We start from the raw sequence: 5,748 nt of genomic DNA, 5'->3' as shown, positions 1-5,748 counted from the left end.
GCCCCCGGGCCTCCCCAGCCCTGCCCCCGCTCCGCAGCCCGCCGGGAGATGCAGTTCTGCCCGGGGACAGAGGCTCGGGGACAGGTTTGTCCCCGGCAGGGCTGGGCACGGCCGGGCAGCCGCCCTGCGCTACCCCTGCGAGCGGCCGAGCGGCTCCAGCCCGGCTCGCTGCGCGGCGGCGGAACTCGAGAGACAGACTGTGCCCAACAGAAGGGCCGAAAATGCACCTGACAGGGCTGCTCGTTCCCTGAAACCGTGTTCTACAAACCAGGGCAGGGAGATCTAAACATGCCCCAGAAGGTCAAACTGTAGCAACTCAAACCACCAGGAAAAACGTAACAAGCAAACATTAAACTCTTAATCTCGGAGGTTTTTCCATTCAGTCTCAGTTTTCACCTATTACTTCACTCCTAAGATCCAATCTTCATTTTTCATCACCTCCACACCATCTCAGCTCCTGCTTGGATTGTTGGGGTCTCGATAGACAGAATTGTGATCACAGATAAAGATTCCTTTCACATCTTTCAACCCTTTCAGCCCAATCATCACATTCTGCTCAAGTAATCAGTTGCCCAGAGCCTTTGGTGCAGCTCTCACTCTCTTTTGTTATCAGCAGCAATAGTAGCTAAATTAAAAACTTGTCTTGTTTAAAGCAACATGTTCCTAAACGGCTCTGTAAGTAAGTTTTGCCTTTTTGTTGCTATTTTCTTCTTCCACACCAAATGTGCTGGCTGAGTTCTACCCCTTTTGGGGCATCTGTGTTCAAAACCTGCTCTGTACTGTTTTTCTTAAGACACCAAAAGCATTAATAGCAGTTCATCTTTCTTCTGTAGGACTACATGGATTTCACTTACATACAAATAAGACTATGCTGAATTTTATAGTAAACAGAACTTCTACAGGATGAAAGTTAAAAATGCAACTGTGTTTTGTGCCAGGGTCATAACCCTTTATTACAGCTACCACACAGACACTTGGCACTGTTTAACCCCAGCTGACAACCAAGTACCACAGTCACTCACTCACTCCCCCAGCAGCAGGATTGGGGTGAGAATCAGAGAAGTCAGAAAACTCATGGGTAGAAATAAAGACACTTTAGGCAGAAAAGAAAAAGATGCACATGAAAGAAAAGCAAAACAAGGAATTAATTCCCTGCTTCCCATGGGCAGGCAGGTGTTCAGCCATCTCCTGGGAAGAGAGGCTCCATCACACATAGCAGTCACTGGAGAAATCAGTAACTCCAAACACCCCCTTTCCTCCTTCCTCCCCCAGCTGTATCTGCTGAACAGGATGCCCTGGGCTGTGGGATGTCCCTTTGGCCAGTGGGGATCAGCTGTCCTGGCTCTGTCCCCTCCCAGCTCCTTGTGCACCCCCAGCCCACTCACTGCTGGGTGGGGTGAGGAGCAGAAAAGGCCTTGATGTCTGCAGGCACTGCCAAACTGTAACAAAAACATCTCTCTGTTATCAGCACTGGTTTCAGCACAAATCCAAACTACAGCCCATACTAGCCACTGTAAAGAAAATTACCCCAGCTAAAGCCAGCAAAATACTCTATTTCACTATTTTAACTAATGAAAATTTGCTTTTTTTTCTGTCCCCTATTTGTTAAAAGGATGCCAATTCCAATCTCTAGTCAGTAACTCCAGCCTCTCTAACTTGCTGAAGTGGCAGTACCATACTTCATCCAGGCTGTCCCACGTTCTGAAAACGTGTGCTCAGGCATGCAGAAAAGCCCTGTTACCACTGAGGGCCTCCTGTCCTTCCTTTTTTGATGTGGACAGGGTAGTTCAAAGTCCCTGTTGTGGAGGTATCCCTGTGGCATAGACGTTTTCCTGGGGGCGTTCACCTCCTTAAATTTACAATTCACTTAACAGTAGTTTTCCTCTGTGCTCTAGCAGCACTGAACCCTTAGGAGACACAATTTAGAGGTGGGGTTGGCAGTGCTGGGTTAATGGTTGGATTTGATGACCTCAGAGGCTCTTTCCAACCTAAGCAATTCCATGATTCCTTACAGCAGTAGCAGCAGCAAAGAGCAATGAGCAAAGTGGTACCTCAAACAGACACCGGGCAGAGGAAGATTACACCAGGTTTAGTGCTTCACGTGGTCCCCTCCTAACTGGAACTGGTTTGGCTGTTTCTTGTGAAATCATACAACTCCCACAGCCTAGCAGAGGACAACCCAGATGCAAATACCACAAAAGGCAGAAGCCAGCCATGTCCTGAAGTGCATCAGGCACAGCATCACCAGGGAGGTGATTGTCCTACTCTGCTCTGTGCTGGCGCAGCCTCACCTGGAGTCCCGTTTGCAGTTTTGAGTACCACAACATAAAAAGGACAATAAACAATTAAATTGTGCTCAGAGGAGGGTGATCAGCCTGGTGAAAGGTCTCAGGAGGAAGTCTCAGTAGGAACAGCTGAGGACACTTGCTTTGTTGAACTTGGATAAGTCTGAGGGGTGAGCTCATCACAGCCCAGCAGTTTCCTGACAGAGGAGGTGCTGATCTCCTTTCTCTGGTGGTCAGCAGCAGGACACAAGAAAATGGAATGAAGCTGCATCAGAGGAAATTCAGATTACACATTAAGAAAAGGTTCTGCACAGAGTGGTCAGTCACTGGACCAGGCTACAGGGACAGTCATAGCATCCAGACTGTCAGATTTCAAGGAGCATCTGCACAATGCTCTTCATCATATGGTTTAGCTTTAGGTAGTCCTGTGAGGAGTAGGGAGCTGGAATTGATGATCCTTGGGGATTCCTTCCAGCTTGAGATATTCTGTGATTCTAAGTAAGACAAATGGAAAACATTAGCAACTCCATGGTCTGGCATTCCTCTAAGTAATTTTTGCTTTAGCATTGGGCTGAGGTAGAGGAACAATACACACAATATCCACCTTCAAAGCAGCTGGAGTTTGTTACAGAAATTAAGGAGAGGATGTGGCCATGATAGAAACTTATGGGACTACTGGTGGGAGGGCAACTGCAGAGAATTCAAACAAAGATTCACATAAGGACAGAGAAACTGACAACAGATAAAATAATGGTTTTTATCGTTAAAAATAACTCTTTATATTGTAATACAGGTATTGATCAATATTATTATGGAGAATTGCTGATATCTCATCTTTTACATCTTGTAGACTGGCTGTCATCAGCCAAATAAAATAATGCCAAGAAGATTGCAATTTGCACTATAGGAAAGCAAATTAATTGCTACAATCTATGTAGATATTCCAATACAGAGTATGAGCTGAAGGATCTTTTTATTTGCTGACGTCCTAGTGTAATTTGTTCATATCCAGTAAAACCATTTTCTTATACTATTATTGTCTGAGGAAGGTGGCCATGCAGTTTAATATTAATGTTTCAGTGACACCTATACGTGTGTTATTCCCAAGTGTGACAATACAGAATGTCCCCCTAGTGAAGCTCAACTTTGCGAACAAAATCCTTTATCAACACCCACAAGTAGAAGGTAACTGTATAACAATCCTCTTCCCCTCAGCCAACTATAACATCACCATGATCACCTGTAAAGAAGAAAATAAGGGAAGCATGAAAGATCTGAAGAGAAAGAATAAGTTTAAAACAAATGAAAAAGAAGAAGGGACTGAAGAGTCAGAAAAGAAGGAAGCTTAATACAGGAATCAAAAAAATGAGAAGAGAAAACTCTTTTCTGCAAAATCAAAATAGTCCATTCTCACCACCAGCAAAATCATGTCCAGGAGGTATTTCAATATTTGTGTTTCAAGGGTTGGCCACCTGGATACATTCTAGAGGCATCTTAAGAATTTATTGGTTTGGAGCAGCTACAGCTCACTGAACCATTTCTGCTGGAATAAGCGCTTAACATTGTGATCCCTGCTTAAATCCCTGCCCCAACATTGGCACTTCAAGAATGTCAGGAATTACAACACAGTTTTATAAGTCCATGGTATAATTTACACCTTGTACCATATGTTCAGGTCTGGCTACTCTAAGAGACTACCAGAGTGGTACAGGCTTCTAGGAAGAATATAATTTACAGGTTTTGGATCCACCCTTTCTGTATTGTCCACAGGAGCTAGAACAATGCAGAAACAAATTCTGACATGTCCAGTTTTTAGGTAAATATTGTGTAGTATGCACATTACAGGGTATATAAAGTGATAGACAGGAGGTTTTTACAAGCAAGTCAGGGAAATTCCAATATAATAAATTTTTAGGCTGTGGTTCCATGGCAACCCAAGCCAATCAAACTGGTTCTTTCACTCCCATCGTTCTCCTCACTCCTCTGGGGAGCTCCCAACCCTTCCATTTCACTCCCTGTAGCACTCAGCTGACCTTTTGTGAAGCCATCTCGGCACACTAACCAGGTGGAACAGCACACCGGCAGCTCTCCGGAACACCCAGGGGTTTTCTGACGCACTGGGGAATGGGAACAGAGAGCCACTGGAAGCGGTGCTAGAGGCAAGGGGGATCAGCAGCCAGCTGCTCTATGGACCGAGGCTGCTGCGGGATCCCAGCCTGCACATTCGTGCCACCATCAGCGTCAGCGGAGGGTCAGGAGCTGCTCCAGAGCTGCTCTTTGCTCTGCTAAAGCCACGGCTGCTTGTCTGCAGGGTTTTACTCACCGTCACCCGGCTCTGCTGTGTGACCGAGCACAGAAGGTTCGCCTCTGGGCACAAACCAACAATCCCTGATGAAATGTGTTCATTCCTTTGGTTCCTGACCTCAGCTATATGGGAGCACTGCCGCAGAAAATGTGTTTAAAAAAACAGAAAACACCCCCGAACTGTCGATCGCTGAAAGGTCAGCTTCCCTCCTGCCCCCAAATTTAAAAGCCATCTTTTCAGGCAACTTAAAGCAAGACACCGAGTTTCACACGGACGTGTCTGAGGCATTAGTTCATCCCCCTGCCTTGCTGGCTCCTCAGCGGAGCAGATGCCTTCCCAAAGTAACATTTTGAGCCGCGCTCAGTTTGCCAGAGCTCATTTGTCAGCGCCCCGAGGCGAGCCTTTCATCTCCCAGCCACACAATGATAGCAGAGCTGCTGTAGAGGTGGCTGTATTTACATGCATGAGCAACCCAGTTAAAATGCATATTTCAGCTGCCCGAACTCTCATTTGCTCACTATCAGCCAGCACAGCCATTCAGGAGGTGTCCAGAAAACTCAAGCCCCTCTCCAAGGAACCAGTCTTTGGACTCTTGCTGTAAACACCCTCCTGCAGCTCAGGAAGGTTCTCAGTAAAGGCAGGACAATGCAGACCAGTCCTTTCATGAACAGAAGAACATGTCTTCTTCTAGACAGAAAAAGAACCCAATATGCACACACAGCTTCAATGGAAATTTTAAAAAAATCAATCTATCCCAGACCTCTCGGTATGACTGATGTTTCAAGTTTTAAAACATTTACTAAGAATTGCCACCAAAAAGGCAGCAAAAGAATGTGAGCACAAAACCAAAACTTGCTAAAAAAAGTAAAATATCCTCAGAGCTGGTCTTGATTTAAATGGAAAAAACACTTTCATAAACACCAGCATTACAGTTTAAGAGAAACTCTATACTCTTGGTTTTGTAATCCAAATATTCACAACACCCAGGAACTGTCTGTTTGAGGAGTCATAATGGGTTGAGCACACTGGCTCCTGCTAGAAGACCAGGCACTTCCACACAAGAGCACTCAGAGATGGCACTCAGGGCTTAAGATGCTTTTAGAACGGCAAAAGGTAATTGCTTTCCCATCATAGGACTCCAAGAACACACCCCTACAA

This window comes from Lonchura striata, chromosome 3, assembly GCF_046129695.1.
Source record: "Lonchura striata isolate bLonStr1 chromosome 3, bLonStr1.mat, whole genome shotgun sequence".
In the NCBI taxonomy this organism is placed as follows: Eukaryota; Metazoa; Chordata; class Aves; order Passeriformes; family Estrildidae; genus Lonchura; species Lonchura striata.
Note: the sequence above shows the minus strand (reverse complement) of the source record.